The 17,839-nt window shown below is 47.6% G+C and overlaps 1 protein-coding gene and 1 non-coding gene across 3 annotated transcripts in view; both read left to right on the top strand.

Moving 5' to 3' along the window:
- MRC2 (mannose receptor C-type 2) overlaps positions 1-17,839 on the top strand; it is a 54,908-nt gene that overhangs the window by 13,740 nt on the left and 23,329 nt on the right. The gene's annotated exons all lie outside the window — the stretch shown is intronic.
- Positions 13,100-13,206, top strand: LOC140607608 (U6 spliceosomal RNA). The gene has a single exon (XR_012009574.1). It is a non-coding gene; the product is annotated as a U6 spliceosomal RNA (small nuclear RNA).

The following is a 17,839-nucleotide window of genomic DNA, read 5'->3' as shown; positions in this document are numbered from 1 at the left end:
GCTTAAAATTTTCACGATATCTATATTTTGCTCATTGATTAATATAAGCTTCTTGCCGTGTTTTTTACAAATATCTTGCCATTTGTTTTCATTTTACGTTTTTCTTGACATTTATTTTTCACTTTACATTTTCATTTGGGGTATACCTGGTTGGCTCTGTAGGCAGAGCCTGTGGCTCTGGATCTCAGGGTTGTGAATCTGAGCTCCAGATTGCGTGTAGAGATTACTTAAAAATAAAAAAAATCTTACTTTTTTTTTTTTTAATGTGGGAAATGTCTCTTTAATCTTCCTGCCCTCCACACGTGTGGTCTTTTTAGTAAGGTATAGAAAGCCCTTTGGGGTCAGATTAGGTTCTTGCCTTCATGGGAAGGCTCATGACAATACCCTTCAGCTCCCCCCATCTTCTCTAACTCTCCTGCCTTCCCTAGGCCCTCGGCAGCACATCTAAATGTGTGGAAAGCTTCAGTAAGTGAACTTAAATGAGGCTACAAAAAGACAATATTCCTTTTTTTTTTTTCAAGATAAGAATATATTTGCAGGAGCCTGGCTGGCTCCCTAGAGCATGTGACTCTTGATCTCAGGGTCATGAGTTCGAGCCCCACATAAGGCATAGAGATCACTTTAAAAAATACTTATTCATGGGGCAGCCCGGGTGGCTCAGCAGTTGAGCACCTGCCTACAGCCCAGGGCCTGATCCTGGAGACCCGGGATCTAGTCCCACATCGGGCTCCCTGCATGGAGCCTACTTCTCCCTCTGCCTGTGTCTCTGCCTCATTCTGTGTGTCTCTCATGAATAAATAAAATTAAAAAAAAAAACTTATTCATGATTATAAAAACTTGTGCTTATTTATAGCATACAATTAAAATAATAGGAAAAAAAATTTTATGATAGTCACAGAGAGAGAGAGGCAGAGACACAGGCAGAGGGAGAAGCAGGCTCCATGCACCAGGAGCCCGATGTGGGATTGGATCCCGGGTCTCCAGGATCACGCCCTGGGCCAAAGGCGGGCGCCAAACCGCTGCGCCACCCAGGGATCCCAATAATAGGAAAAGTTACCAAAAAAGAAAAATTACTTGAAATCTCATCACTAAGAAACAACCACTGTTAACATTTTAGAGAGTATCCTTCTGACTCCTGGTTTTAGCTGGGGTCATGATCTCAGGGTCTTGAGCCTCATGTCGTGCTTAGCACAGAGTCTGCTTGTGCCTCTCCCTCTGCTCCTCCCACTACTCACAGGACCTCTCTCTTTCTTTCTCTTTTTTTTTTTTAAAGATTGGTTTATTTATTTATTCAGAGAGAACAAGAGAGAGGCAGAGACAGGCAGAGGGAGAAGCAGGCTCCATGCAGGAAGCCCGATGCGGAACTCGATCCCGGGACCCCAGGATCACACCCTGGGCTTCAGGCGGCGCTAAACCGCTGCGCCACTGGGGCTGCCCTCTCTCTCTCTCTCTCTCTCTCTCTCTCTCTCAAGTAAATAAACAAAATCTAAAAAAAATTTCAAATTGCCTCTCCTCCCTCTTCCTTGCTCTCTTTCCCTAAAATAAACAAAATCTAAAAACAAAAAGTTCAAATTGCCTTCCCTCCCACTCCTCTTCCTTTATGAAACTTGACATGTTTTCATGTTGTTTTGTAACATTCTTTCATGTGCCCATACATCAATATATTTCCACCCAATGCTTTTATTGGTTGGATAGGATTCCATTGTATGGATGTACCATAACTTATCCCTTATTGGCCATTTGGGTCATTTCTCATTTCATTGTTATGGATACCCCTGTATGCATCTTAGCACATTGGACCTGCAGACTAATGGGGATCCTGATGCAAGGTGGGAAGGTGGTTTGATTCGCATCAGTTTAATGCTTCTGGAGTCACCCAGCTTCTTTGTTGTTAGGGGTCTCTACTCCTTGGCACATGACTAGGTGTGTAGTGTCTCCCATCTATAGATTCTCTTGGGGAGCATCTCTTCTGATTCATTCCTTTAACTTCCCTTTACAGATAGGCTGAGTTTAATTAGAACTTTGCACATATAAGTTGAGGTCACTTAGGGTTAAGTTTGAAACAAAGGATAGACACGCACACGCATATTCTCTAATCTTTTTTAAATTAGCAAACATGTTCATTGTAGGAAATGCAAAGAAGAGGGAGCTCGGGTGGCTCAGCAGTTTAGCGCCGCCTTCAGCCCAGGGTGTGATCCTGAAGTCCCGGGATCGAGTCCCACATCCGGCTCCCTGCATAGAGCCTGCTTCTCCCTCTGCCTGTGTCTGTCTGTCTCTCTCATGAATAAGTAAATAAAAATCTTAAAAAAAATGCAAAGAAGAGTGAAAAAAATCAGCTATCCCATAAGTCAGTGATAACCACTGTTGACAGTGTGTATACAGTGGTTCTAGAATTCGTGTGTACCTGGGAATGTTGATTACAATCCAGATATTCCTTTACCCTGAGGTTCTAATTCAGTAGCTCTGTTGCAGGGCCTGAGCACTTGCATTCCTCCTCAGGCAATTTGGACACTCAAGAACAAGAAAGCAAAAATATTGTTCTAGATTTCCCTTGATTTAAAAGAAAATAGAAAGGAGATCATATTATACATTCGGGTTTTTTTTTTTTTTAATATTTATTTAAGTAATCTCTATACCCAACACAGGCCTTGAACTCAAAACCCCAAGACCAAGAATTGCATGCTTTTCTAACTGAGCCAGCCAGGCACCCCCGCATTTGGTTTTTGTTTAATTAGAATATGAACCTCTATCCATGTCTGGATTCTCTTTTAAAGGTGTATTTCTGTTGTCTGCATAGTGTTCCATCACATGAGTGTATTTCAGGTAACTTAGTCAACACCATATTGTTGGACATTCCCCGCCCAGTCACTGCTATTACAAATAATGCTGTGTGGTTAAATTTTTGCATAGATTCCTAATTATTTCCTTAAGTTAAATTCCTATGAAGTGAATTTAGGAGTCAGAGCATTTAGGAGTCAGAGCTTCAAAAGCTTTTGAAGGCTTTTGACACATATTGCCAAATTCTCCTCCAGGAAAGTTACCCTCCTATTACTACATAGGTTGCTAACTACAACCACGAGCTCACTTTTTGCCAGGCAGGCTGATGAGGCCTTTCCATCCGTGGTCTCACCCAGTCCTGCCAGCTTCCTGGTGGGCAGCACTGAGCATGGCTCCTAGCCCATGCTAACCATTTCTCCACTGAACAGATGACAACACTGAAGGATGAAGAGGTCAAATGACTAGTTTGAAAGCAGGAATTCAAACCCAGCCTTGTATCTAAAACCTAAGGTCTCTTAACCACGCCATGATTTTCAATTAATATCAGTGATGGTTGTGGGAGCAGTACTCTTTTTATATGGTTCTAAAAAGTGTATGAAAGAAATCAGGAAAAGGGAGTGAATGGGTGGGGAAAGAGAAGTAATTGGAGGGGCCCAGCACAGACATTCCTTTGTAGGTCAGGCCTAGTGTGTTATCGTGGGTCTGGGTAGTGTCACAAATGGAGGTGGGGAATCAGGTGTTGTGTATGTGACCCTTTGTGTCTGTCCAGGGCAAAACAAGTTAAATTCACAAACACTGAGCACTGAATCAGGTTCTGTGGGAAATATAGAAAGATTTGGTTTCTTCAAGATCTTAAGAACCCCTGTGTCTCCCTTCCCTTGGTTTTATCTGTTCTAGAAACATTACAGTAATATAATTGAGGGGCACCTTGGTGGCTCAGTCAGTTAAACATCTGCCTTCGGCTCAGGTCATGATCCCAGGGTCCTGAGATTGAGTTCCACATTGGACTCCCTGCTCAGCGAGGAGCCTACTTCTCCCTCTGCCCCTCCCCTCTGCTTATGTTCTCTCTCTCTCTCTCTCCCCCTTTCTCTCTGTGTCAAATAAATAAAGTCTAAAAAAATAATATAGTCAAAAGTTATGTATAATGCCAACCTCCTGGCACAACAAATAATTTTGTGTTTCCTTTATTGCCTTCGGTTCATTGTCTATACATAGACCAGTTTTAAAGGAGGGTATAATTTAGAGGATGTTAAGCCCTTACCCACAGGACACAGTGCAGCTTGGTTTCCACCCCTCCCTCCCCCCAGTCCAATTCAACTCAGCAGACACGTGTGGAACACCTGTTGTGTGTCCCACACCAGGGAGACACATGGATGAGACACAGCTCCTGTTCTCAAGGAACTGGTTAATGGGGGAGACAGACCCAAAAAGAATCACATAAGTATTCCAGTCCTCTCCCTGGAGATCTCCCCAGGAGTCTGTGAAGAGGCAAGGAGGGTATTTTATAATTCAGTTTACTGGTGAGAAAATAGAGTCCCCTAAGGTCATTTAGATTGTAATGACAGAACTCGAACTCCCAGGCTAGGTCTGAGATTTCCCATCCTCTGGTCCTTCTTGTAGGTAAGGGACCATGGAGCTGCATGACTACCCGAGCCCCAGAGAGGATCTCATGCAGCCTCTGCGCTCCTGTCCTGCACCTGCCAGGCCAAGCAGTGTAGGCGCTATCCGGCCTCCTTCCACACTCTCCCCTCTGGCTGCCTATTTTCTGACCTCATTTTTCCTTTACAACTGGCCTTGGAGTTTATTTCTGCAGAACCAGGATGTGGCAGGGAGCAGAGCACACCCCACGCTGCCCTGACTCTCCCAGAGACCCACACACACGCACATACACACATTTTGCCCTGGCACACTCTTCTTCCTGCATCTCCCTTCCAGGCACACCTGGGGAGGGATACAGAAGTCCAAAGGCCAGAAGCAAATGGCAGTTGCCAAGGTACCCATGGGAATTGGGGGAAGGATTCCACATCTGGACTGTGAATTTATTTTTCTTTTAATTCTCTTGAAGACCAGCTTAAACACTCAAGTCCTTGGCCTTATTTCCTCTTATCGTTTCCTCTCATCCAGATAGCAGTGTCTGCTAAGCCTGGTTCCCAGGCTCTCTGCTGTGAAACAAACAGATTCTTGAGCTCACAGCGCCAGTCAGGACTAAAGCTCTTGCTTAAATATCAAATAGTAGTACTGGCCTTCCATTACTGTTTACCAGGTACAGAGCATCTTGAAGTGTTTTCTTGCTGAATTCTCCCAGACACCCAGAAGACGGGCCTCATTAGTGTCCTCCCCAAACAAGGCTCGAAGTGAGGCAGCTGGTCCCGGGACCCACACAGGGACTCGAACCTGGGTGGGTATAGATTCCGGAGCTCCCCTCCTGACCCCTCCACTGTGGCACCTCCAGGAGGTGTAAGGTCCTGTTGGCCTGTCATTGTAGAAGTCAGCAAGTGTCTAATCTCCAGCATGTAGTTTTAGGGAGATCCTGAAGGTTCCCAAGCTAAAAGATTCCAAACTCAGTTAACTTTAAAGAGTGCCATGCTCTGCTCTTAGAACCAAACAAGTCATCCTTGGATGTTGCCAGGTCAGAAGGCCAAGAAATTGCCAGTGAGTAGAGGAAGAGCTTGTTATGAAACGTGTCATGATTTCTCAGAATCCTGGTGTGCTTTATTTCAGAAATGTCTCGTGAAAGGAATGTCACAGGGACATGGTGGTTCCTGCGGAGCCTCATTTAGAGGACCCTCCCCCCTTTTTATTTTTGGTTTTGAAATAGGCACAGCCCTCTGGTCATTCTTGATAGAGATAGAATGTTTCTCCTCTCTGCTAAAAAGTCATGGAGGCATGATAATATACGGCCTCTCTCATCTCACCTCAGTGTTGGGGTGGGGGCTGAGGGGCTTACAAGAGGGATGGGTGGGAACTGTGGCAAGCTATGGAGCCCCATCTCAGTGAGTAGCTCCACCCCCCAATGGGGACTGGCTGCCTATGGGCACACTGGCTCAGTGTTGTCAGGCCTCCTGGTGTTTCCCAAGAGAAACTGGAAATCCAGGTTTTTATTATGTGAAATCTCTTGAGTTTTTTTTTTTTTTTAAGATTTTATTTATTTATTCATGAGAGACAGAGAGAGAGGCAGAAGGAGAAGCAGGCTCTCCTCAGGAGCCCCATGTGGGACTCAGTCCTGGACCCCGGGATCACGCCCTGAGCCCAAGGCAGATGCTCAACTGCTGAGCCACCCAGGCATCCCAATCTCTTGAGTTTTAAATGTTGGCTCACTTTTCTTTTGCACATTGTGAAGACCAAATATAACTCGGCTGTGGCTTATCGATACAAAGCACCTGGAACAGTTGTTTGGTGCTCAGCTTTGCAACCCGTCCTCCTGGGCTCCCATCTGAGCTCTGCCCCTTATCCACTGTGTTGTCAAGATGTCTGGTCTCTCATTTAATACCTTGTTTTCCTCATCTGTCAAATGGAATGGGAATTTTACCTACTTCTGAGGGTCGCTCTGAGGATTGACGAGAAAGCCTTGGAACCTGGCACTGGTACCTAGCAACCCCATGGTAAACGTCATCATTATTTGTGTCTCTTAAAGTACAGGGTGACTTTAAGTCCTAGTTTGCATGAGATAGGTCTGGTTCAAGCTTGTTCCACTGGTGTAATTATTGTGAATTCCTCTTTACATTCTCAATATTAGACAATAAAGTACACAATCCTCCTATATAAGCAAATCCTGGCATTGTGCTGTTGGGACTTTAACAAGTTTTAGTTCAAATGAAAAGGTCATGGACAAGGACAAGGATCCTTGGACAAGTCACTGAAGCTTTCTATGTTTCTGTTTCCACATTCTTGTCAAAGGTTCAGAAGACAGCAGAAGTAAAGCCAATGAATCACTGAAGTATAATTAGTAAAAGTTTCTTGTGCACACCCCAAACAGATTATAAACCTGGAGCATTCAAACCAAAACATGGAATGAGGCTCTCCGGTAGATTGTTATAAAGCAGCTTAGATGGTGTGGAGGCAGTAAGTGTTTATTCTTCACAGTGACTAGTTATAATATTAAAATTTTTTTAAATGAACAGGACTTGGGGGTACCTGGGGGGCTCAGTCGGTTAAGCATCTGCATTCAGCGCAGGTTATGTCTCAGGGTCCTGGGAATGAACCTCACATCAGACTCTCTGCTCAGCGGGGCATCTGTTTCTTCCTCTCCCTCTGCTCATGCTCGCTCTCTCTCTCTCAAGTAAATAAATAAAATCTTTTAAAAAAAGAGAAAGAAAGAAAGAAGAAAGAAAGAAAGAAAGAAAGAAAGAAAGAAAGAAAGAAAGAAAGAAAGAAAGAAAAAGAAAGAAAGAAAGGAAGGAAGGAAGAGAAAGAAAGGAAGGAAGGAAGAAAGAAAGAAAGAAAGAAAGAAAGAAAGAAAGAAAGAAAGAAAGAAAGAAAGAAAGAAAGAAAGAAAGGAAGGAAGAAAGGGACTTGGTTTGTGGTTACCTCATATCAATTTTGGAGATCCATTTAAGTTTTGCTTATGATGTTTCAGAGACATAAGTATTTATCCAGTTCAGGTTAGCTTTGCTTGTGTTGCCAATAAGCTAAATTAAGCTTTGCTCGTATGACTACACTGGTTTTGTCTGCACAGGGAATTTTCAAGTCTGATCTTGGTTTGTGTTTGATTTTACTACTCTAGAGGATTGACGAGATGAATTCTAAGATCCTCGGTTCACATTCATTTTGTCACTTGACAAACATTTATTGAGTCCAGACCATGCCAGGCAAACACCCAGCACATGGAGAGGCCAGAGACAGAGGCCAGTAAGGTCCTCTTGTGCAGTGGAATGGAAATCTCAATCGTATTTCAAGTATTATTTGAAAGACTGTTATCTGGAAATTGTTCACAAAAGGTTTCTAGTAAATCGAAGGTTTATATTTGAAACCTCAAACCTTCAAACCTTTATATTTGAAACCAATTTCTAGCAAACAAACCATTGCATTCAGCATAATTCTCTACACATTTCTAGTTTGTGAGTGGGTATCTACATTTAAAAAAATTATTTCAGGGCAGCCCTGGTGGCTCAGAGGTTTAGCACCTGCCTTTGGCCCATGGCGTGATCCTGGAGACCCAGGATCAAGTCCCATGTCGGGCTCCCTGCATGGAGCCTGCTTCTCCCTCTGCCTGTGTCTCTGCCTCTCTCTCTCTCTCTCTCGTGGATAAATAAATAAAATCTTTAAAAAATAAAATAAATAAAAAATTATTTCAGTGTGGAAAATTGGGAAACAGAGAAAGGGCCAAAGGAAATTCATACTTCTGTTGCTTGTGCAGTGAGCATGGAGGCTTCTAATGATTTAGCTTTAGGTTACTCCCCCCTCCCCCAACCTGCACACGCCTCTGCAGCCACTTGGTCAAAACTAAATATTAAGGATTTATTTATTTGAGAGAGAGAGAGCATGAGTGGGAAGGGAGGGAGAGAAGCAGACTCCCGCTGAACAGGGAGCCAGATATGGGGCGGGATCTCACCAACCCTGAGATCATGACCTGAGCTGAGATCAAGAGCCCCAGACTCAACCCACAGAGCTACCCGGGAGCCCCCAAAATAAATTTTATTTATTTTTTAGAGATTTTATTTATTTATTCAAGAGACACATAGAGAGAGGCAGAGACACAGGCAGAGGGAGAAGCAGGCTCCATGCAGGGTCCATCCCAGGACCCCGGGGATCACGACCTGAGCCAAAGGCAGCTGCTCAACCACTGAGCCACCAGGTGCCCCCCAAAACTAAATTTAAAAAATATTGCTATCCCCAAATTTGCCTGAGAATTTCCTAATAAGTTATTTCTCTCACTCCTTTATTTATTCATCCCCAGTCGGCCGGGTATGGAGTACCCAACCTGGCGCTGTTGGGGGGCCCTTGACAGAGGCGGTATGAACTTCTCCGTCCGGGACTTCCTCGGACAGACAGAACCCGGGCGGCGCGGGGGCGCGGGGGGCCGGTGACCTCTGCGCCTCGGGCCCGTCCGCCCCAGTCCCTAGTCCTGCCTTCGGCGCGGCGCGGCGCGGGCGCGTCCGTGGGGCTGGATGGTGCAGCCCCGAAAGCGCTTCCTGCCGCGGCCGAGCCGCCCGTCCCGGTGAAAGCGGCCCCCTGGGGAAGGAAGTGGCTTGGCCGTGTTTATTTTGGCTTCGGGCGAGCAGACGGCGCCGGGGGCTGCGGGCCGCGCGGGCTGGGGAGCGGCTGACCTCGCGGCCGGGGTGGGGGCGGGAGGCCCGGCGCCCAAGCGCTCTGGGGAGCGCTGCCGAGAGGGGGCGCCCCGACGGGGGGCACATCGCGGGGGGGCGCAGAGGGGGATGCGCACGGCCGAGGTCGGGGGCGCGCCGAAAGGGGAGCTCGTGGGCGAGAAATGCGGTGCACCGAAGAAGAGGGTGCGTGGCCGAGGGGGGTGCAGCAGCGGCGAGCACCCAGAACCACCCCCCCGCCCCGGGGGAAGGAAGGAAGGGGTCGCCCGCCCCTGGGATGCGCCGCAGAGAGCTGGGGAAAGGGCGGACGAGCTCCCTAGGAGTGACCAGCCGCACCGGAGCCTGGAGGACCCGAGCTTGGAGATCCTTGGAGACCGCTTCTGTCGCGGCCTGGCGGCAACCCCGGTTCATTCTACAAGATGGAGCCTGGGAAAGGACAGGACGATAAGATTATGATGCTTTAGTGTGAGGAGACAAAAGTCAGCAGAGGGGGAGATCAAACACCACGAAATCGCCGAGAGTGGAGGGATGGGGCCAGGGAGCCCCAGGGGCCAGCCCTAGTCAGCTGGCACCACCCGGGGGATCCAGGGGACCCGCAGAGTTGCGGGGAGGGTGAAAATTGCCTTTCCGGATTTGAATTTATGTCTCATCCTGTTGCCCACCACCCCTTCACATCACCCTTCTTTTGCTTCCTGAAGCGGAGCATGTCATACATTTTAAGGGGGAAGAAGAGCATCTCCAGAAATAAGTGATGGAGGAAGCTCACCATGGCTGGAGGGAGAGACACACCACTGACCGTGTGACAGCCGCTGGCTGAGCCCAGTGGAGTCACATGCACTTTAAGTAACGGAGAGCAGGCAGTCTGGCCTGGCTGGAATGCAGGGGCAGTCGGGAGGAGGGAGGAGAGTGTGAAAAGCTTGGAGGGTGGAGGGGAGACAGAAGCCCGCAAGAGCCAGGATCTGGGTGGGGATATTGCAGAGTTAGGGCATTGAGCCCTCCTGTCCTGTAACTGCCCTGTGCTAGGGAAGGGCCGGCCTGCCTCCCCCACACAGGTCCAATGTGTGCAGGGACATGCATAGAGCCTCTAGCAGAAGGTGGGGCAGGGTGGGGTGCTGGGTCCCCAGGGTTGGCCCTTCAACAGGGTGGGGCTGGCAGCTTCTGCTGACTCAGGGACATTTCCAGGCCTGGCCTTAGGGCCAAGCAGCTTATTGAAAACAGCTGCTCCTCTTGGCTGGTGGCCCTGCGGCCCCTGGCTCTCCCTGGGATGACCCTTTGCCTCTGCATGGCCTGAGGAGGCCTGAGGAGGCCTGAGGAGGGGAGTCAACTACAGAGAGGCTTGGCGTTGGAGGTCACCCTGCCATGCCCTCGGGGACCAAACCCAGTCAGTCCCTGCAGTTGGTCCATAGGAGCTGAGCCAGGCTGACTGCTGGGTTCTCAGTCTCTGCTCCTGCCATTCCCCCACCGTGGAACACCCTCCTTTGCTCTTGTCCCTGTGGGTGCCTCTCGGGCTTTTCTTTGACGTGCCTCTCATTCAGCAGATTTCATTGAGAGTCTGCTGAGTGCCAGGCACTCTGCGAGAATTAACCTCCCCTCTGCTTCCTTCAGCACGATGTCTAGCACTTGTAATGGAGAGCAGCCGTCTTATCCAAGGTCAGACCTCTGGCTGCCTTCGCTCCTGGACTGAGTCCCGAGAAGCTGCTGGGACAGCTGAGAGGTTTGCTCCCGAGAGACAGACACTTCTGAGCCTCTGCACTCAGCCTCAGGACTCCACCAAAGCATTGCGTGTACCTTACAGCAGATGGGAAAGGAAGAGAGGCCGTGTGACAGTCAGCAGGCAGGGAGGAGACAGGGGCTACTCAATGTAGGACACATAGCTGTAAACCTCTGAGCACAGGCACAAATGACCAGAGTGATGACCTGGATGTCTGAGAAGCCAGGAAGTGTGGACATTGCAGCAGGATTCTTGTTATATGTTAGTAACCTGGAAAATCTGTTCTGTGGAGCACCTTCACCACCAGCCATGCAGTATGAATTGGACCTGGCAGTCTTGCACACTGATGTGTTCCTTGTCACTATTTCATGGATTGCTTTGTGAGTTCTGCCTCCCGAGCTTCACTGCAAATGTCATGAGGCCAGAGGCCGTATTGTTTAATTCCCCTGTAGTACCAAGTATAGTGCTTGTCATCTGCGTGAGTGAGAAGGCCTCTGGGGGAGCAGCCAGAAGGGTGATTAGGAGGATGGGGTGAAGGCGTGGCTTCCAGGCACCTCCTCTGATGAGCCCAGGAGGCTCATTTGCAGGTCTGAGGGTCAGAGGGAATCCTGGAAGGGTAGCTTCTGGGGAGTAAGGAGGCTGGGAGAAAGTCTCCAGCTCCAAGACATAGGGTTGTGTATTTGTAAGGATTCTTTGTTGCAAGGACAGCAACCCAATGCACACAAGGTCAGCACAAAAGGGAAATGTGGCTGCTGATGAGCCAGAGTGGTCCACAGGCTGGAGGAAGAGCCACAGGAACTCGGGGTCTGGCACTGAGTGTTCAGCGCATGACCACTCTTCCTCCCCTTCCAGTGCTCAGCCGTGTCTCTGTAGTGTCCCCGTTCTCGCCTGTAGCAGGAAGGTCTTTTCCTCGTGGTAGGAAACGTGGCCATGGGCAGCCCCAGTTTCAAGATCTCAACAGAGAGAGAAAACCACATATTCCAGGGGAGGCCTCCGATTAGCCTTGTTTGGGTTCTATGCCCAATCTCTGTGCCAGGGGATGTATGCGACTACTGGCCACGAGTGAGACCTCGCGCCCGCTCACGTAGCCAGAGCCCAGTGCAAGAAAATTATATTTTTTTTTTAAATTTTTTTTTATTTATTTATGATAGGCACACAGTGAGAGAGAGAGAGGCAGAGACACAGGCAGAGGGAGAAGCAGGCTCCATGCACCGGGAGCCCGATGTGGGATTCGATCCCGGGTCTCCAGGATCGCGCCCTGGGCCAAAGGCAGGCGCCAAACCGCTGCGCCACCCAGGGATCCCAGAAAATTATAAATAATAATAGGAAGGGATGGGAAATTGATCGGGCAAGCAGAAACCAAGGCCAGAGACGAAGGGGGCAGTTCAGTGAGGTTCATGGATTCTGTTACCATCTCCGTATCTTCCATGCAGAGCCCAGGGCCTCCCAGATCATATGGTGGGAGGAACCAGGTTATGTCTCTGTTGCTCACCTCTGTACTCTCGGCGCCTGGCACCGTGCCTGGCATCTGTGAAATTCTCCATACGAATTTGTTGAGTGACTGGATGGATACACTCAACGCAAAGTTCCCTGCCCGGTTTCATACATTCATTTATTCATTCACGGAACAAGTACCTAAGGAGCCACATAGCCTGGTGCACAGCACTGTGCTGGGCGTGGTGTGCTTGCCAGCAAAATGCAGGTCATCTTGGCCCTTGATGAAGGACATACCACAACCCTAGTGAGGGGCATTCCACTCCCTGCCAAGACACCCGATGCTCCTCAGGCTACTGGGTGGGGAAGACCAGAGGGTCCTTCCCAGGTTGGGGGCACCAGACCTCTGCGCCCTGAGCTTCTGTGCTGCTTCCTGTGCGCTGGCTGAGCACGGGGATGCGAAGAACACAGTCTGTTCCAGAAACACCTTTGTGCCCTTCCCTCTCACCCTTTGCACATACACCTCCTCCAGGGCCAGGCTCATCACTTCCTGCATTGGGCTCTGGAGAAAGAGCCTCCTTTCTGCGAGGGTCCAGGCACACCCCTAGCTCTGGGTGGAAAATGCTCTCCCAAGAGCCCCTGGCCCCCAGCTTGGCAGAGTCCCCAAGATCTATCTCCATGAATCCCCCTCGGCCTCCCCTTTGCTTTGTAGATCTCCTGCAGTCCTCCCCTCTGCTCCCAAATTCCTTGTTCTTTTCTCATTTGCTGCCAAGGTGTTCTGTGATGTGCATCCTTCACCCCTGCCTCCTCCAGACCCTCAGCATCTTCAGAGAGTCTCCCCGCCCCCAGAAGGCACAGCTCCCTCCTCTGCCCCCAGACACCTGGATTTTAAGGACTTGTTGGCTTCGAGCTAGCGCTAGCTTCGGCAGCACAGATACTAAAATTGGGATGATACAGAGAAGATTAGCATGGCCCCTGCGCAAGGATGACACAAATTCGTGAAGGACTTGTTGGCTTCATGTGCTGCTGTGCCCGTGGCGGGCACTAGGACAGTGCCATGTGTTTCTTCGTGGCCCCGGCATTTCCTGGGACGTGCCACACACAGAGTAGGTGCCCCAGGGAGATCTGTGGATTTGAACCCAGAACCTAGGACCTCAGAGGAAGAAGGGGACTTGCAGCCCCATTCATGTGACAGAGGAAGAAACTGAGGCCTTAAACAGTATTGCAGTGTCCTAATCTCTTCCCCTCTCTGAGCTTCAGTTTCCTTATCTGTCAAGTGAGGGGCAGGCAGCCCGATCCTGGGACTGTCACTCCTGACTTACATGGACCTCTTTCAGACCCTTCATTGGCCACTTATTCTGGCTGTGCGGCCTGGTGGGAATGCTTCAGCTCGTATGTGGGTTTTCTGGTTGGAGGGGAGTGAGAGTTCTATCCCCCTGGGCTGCTGTGGGCTCCTGTGACGTTTGGGGGCTGCATTGTCCAATCCCATCTCTGAGAAAAATCTAGAAAAGCAAGCACGGTTTTCTTCCTCTTCCGGTCTCAGGCCCTTTTCCTACCCCCTGCCAAGGGCCACTTTCGGTTATTACTGACTGTCCTCACTGGAGGGGAGTTTCTGAGAATCAGATAGCCAGTCCTTAGAGTAGGCTCAGGCAGGCCTGGATCAAGTCATGGGGACAGTTTACGGTTCCAGGGGACAACTGGAAGGGAAGAAGCAGGTTGAGAGGAGGGGGCAGCGAGGTCTCCGCCCCCCCCCCCCCAATTGGCGTTGTTGCAGAATACAGCAACTAATGTCCCTGCCCCATAAGCCTATCCATGGTGTTTTGAGCACTCATTGAGGAAGCTGCAGGTACTATGTTTTAGGAAAATCAATTTAGCAGCTGGGACAAGGAACAGAAAGATTGGCAGATTGATTGTGATTGTTACCTAGGCAGGAGATTCATTCATTCGTTCATTCATTCATTCATTAATTCATGTGTTCATCCAGTGTTTATGAAGCACTATGTGTCAGGCAGAGTCATAGGTGCTTTGGACACAGCAGTGGTAAAGACCGAGAGAGTCCTTGGGGGCTTATAAACAAGAGGAGAGACACACAAAATAGAAGCATGTCAGAAAATGAGTTCTGCTTCTGGAAATGGCAGGGTTGCTGGCACCAATCTAAGTCTCTGGCCAAGGGTACTTAGAGACAAAGGATATAATATAAAATACAGTGGTTTGAGAGCAATCAAAAAACAGCCAGATGCCAGGGAGGAAACAATCTCCCAAAGGAAAGAAGCAGATGTGGTGAGAGTTTCAATTAAGCAGTGTCTCCCCCTGAGAGCATTGCCCCATTTGAGGACCTCAAACAGAAAGTGGCAATCTTACTGGCCAACATTTGGGGCTACCAGAAAAGCTAAAAATCAAGAGGAAGAATCCTGGAAAGAAAGAACCCATAACAGTGTTCTCTTACAAATTCTCAAATCCTTGGCAACTCCTAAACTGTGTCTGGGCGGGATGAGGCTATAAGAAACCCACCAGGAAACAGCAGCAAAGAGGCGGAGGTTTCAGATGCTGCCTGGTGCTGAGGGAACAGTGTTTGGAATTCAAGTTCCCACCAAGTTAGAGGAGCTTGATAACTGCCTAAGGTTTTCCTTTGAAACTGCAAAAGGGTCTCACCTTATGATTAAACCCAAGGCTAACAGCCACACCCTAAGACTACAGGCAAAACCAAAACAACCCCACCCTAGTAAAACCTAAAACCAAGCCTCTAGAGATTAAGATGATCCACCAGTAATTTAACTGCCTGCCAGAACAAAACTCAACATTCTTTTCAGGAAGATAAAAAAAAATCCAGACTCCCTGTAACATGTCACCCACAACATCTCATATGCAATAAAAAAAATCCAGACTCTTTAGAACATTATCCACAATGTCCAATATGTAACAAAAATTACTAGACCTGCAGGTAGCTGAAAAAAGTGACCCATAATCAAGAGAAAAAAAATAATCAGTAGACAAAGACTCAGATATAACTCAGATATAGAAAAAAATATCAGATAATAATAAATGTTGTGAGGAGAACTACAATCAAGTAATATGATAGAGAGTAACTGAGTGGCTGCTTTAGATTAACTCAGAATGGCCTTTTTAAAGATGTGACTTTAGGGCACCTGGGTGGCTCAGTCGGTTAATCATCTGCTTTTGGTTTAGAAGATGATCCCAGGGTCCTGGGATTGAAACCCACCTTGGGAGTCTGCTTCTCCCTCTGCACCCCACCCCCCCCCCGCTTAAACACTCGTGCACATGTTCTCTCTCTCTCTCTCAAATAAATACGTCTAAAAAAAAATAATAAATATATGACTGTTTTGAAAAGTCAAATACCAGGCAGAGGAAACCATGCAAGGGCATTGAGACAAGAAAGTACCAAGCCAAGGGTGCCTGGCTGGCTCAGTCTGAAGCTTGTGACTCTTAGACTCAGGGTTGTGAGCTGGAGCCCCACATTAGATACAGAGATGACTTTAAAAATAAATATTTTTTATTTTATTTTTATTTATTTATTCATGAGAGACACAGAGAGAGAGGCAAAGACATAGGCAGAGGGAGAAGCAGGCTCCATGTAGGGAGCGCAAGATGTGGGTCTCAATCTGGGGACTCCAGAATCATACCCTGAGCCTAAGGCAGATGCTCAACCACTCAGCCACTCAGGCATCTCTAAAAATAAAATCTTCAAGAAGAAAAGAAGGAAGTACCAAGCCTGTTCAAGGAAGGGCAAGGAGGGCAATGTGACTTGAGCAAAGGGGAATAGTGTGATCCAGGATCAGACTGGTAGGCAGGACCAGACTATGCAGGATCTTGTGTTCATGGTAAGAAGTTTGAATTTTATTTGAAGAGTGATGAATTGCCTTTGAAGGACTTTAAGCAGGACTTATTTGATAAGAGAGTTATTTGATGTTTGTATTTCTTTCTCTTACTGTGAGTGAGCCCATTTCAAATATTTATGAGCCAATTGCATTTCATTTTTTAGCTGTGCATATGTATCTTTTTTTAATATGTTGTTGATATTTTCCTCATAGTTCATTATGTTTTTATAGAAGCTCTTTTTATATTAGGGAATAAACTATTTGCCACCAATAAGTTATACATATTATTGCTATTGGAATTCTGGCTTTGCTTTTGGTATTTTTTGCCATGGAAAAAACTATAATGTCACTGAATTCATCACTGTTTCCTTTATGACCTTCAACATTCCAATATCATTTTTAAAAATTTTGGAACTTAATTTACATCTTTCAAAAAGCATCCTGATGGGCCATAGAGAGTGGCTTGAAGAGGGATGATAAGGCCATGGTGGAATAGAAAGAGCTTGGAGTTTGGACTCAGAAGACCGGGGCCAAATTTCAGCTCCATCTCCAAACAGCCTCATGACTTGTCAAATCATTTCATTCCCTTAGTCAATTTCTCTACCTGTAATAACATGGAAGAGTAACCACTGTAATGGCAACAACAGTAATTTACAGTGCTCTTACCACGTGTCACACCCTGCTCCAAACACTTGACATGCATTCTCTCACTTAGCCTTTACAATAGTCTGATGGGGAAACTGAGTCACGGCGAGGAAATGCAACTTGTGTGAATCACACATTAAGGGGTAGAGCTGGGTTTTGAACCGTAGCGGTCAGATTCATGCCTTTAAGACATGGAAATTATCCTGAGAGGCTAGTGGCTAATGGATGCAATAATTCCTTGGTGACAGGGATGTCCTATATGTGTGGGTTGTGTACTTCAGTGGCAGCCTGGGAATAAGTAGAAGGTGGTGAAACATGGGTGTCAGGCCTGGGTCTGCTTCCTGACTGTGTGACACTGTGAGCAGGTCACTTCTCTAAACCACGTTTCTCTTTTTTATCCCTCCCACTCTCTCCCTCCCTCTCTCTCTCTCTCTCTCTCAGCTTTACTGAGATATAATTCATATATTAAATAACTCATCCATTTAAAACATACAATTGAGGGATGCCTGGGTGGCTCAGCAGTTGAGTGTCTGCCTTTGGCTCAGGGTGTGATCCTAGAGTCCAGTCCCATATCGGGCTCCCTACATCGAGTCCCACATCGGGATTGAGTACCACATCGAGCCTGCTTCTCCTTCTGCCTGTGTCTCTACCTCTTTCTGTGTCTCTCATGAATGAATAAATAAAATCTTTAAAAAAATAAAACATACAATTGATTGGGTTTTACTATAGTCACAGAATTTGGCAGCTATCATGACAATCTAACTTTAGAATATTTTCATCACCCCAAAAGAAACCATGCACTCCTGTGCAGTCACTTCCCATTCCCATTACCCCCAGCCCAGCCCCAAGCAACCACTATCTACTTTCCATACATTGAAGTCTTGATTTCTTAATCCGTATAGTCAGCGTGCTTGGGCACAGGCTGGATTCCAGTGCCTTGCCTAGAAGGGTCTGCACAGTGAGATGGGGGGTGACGCAATGCAGGGCTGGGGGATCCCCTATCTAGAGCTAAATACTGCGTACAAAGGAAGGTGTGCAATGGTTCTGGGAGGTGTGAATGGTTGAATATGAGGGATGGTGGTGTTAGGAAGATTCTAGAAGTCAGGAAAGGAAGGAGCCAGTGAAGCTGATGGGCAAAGGGGAAGAACAAGACAAATTATGCCAGGTCAGAG

The sequence above is a fragment of the Canis lupus genome, chromosome 16, assembly GCF_048164855.1.
Source record: "Canis lupus baileyi chromosome 16, mCanLup2.hap1, whole genome shotgun sequence".
NCBI lineage: Eukaryota > Metazoa > Chordata > Mammalia > Carnivora > Canidae > Canis > Canis lupus.
This window is presented reverse-complemented; position numbering and strand designations above follow the sequence as displayed.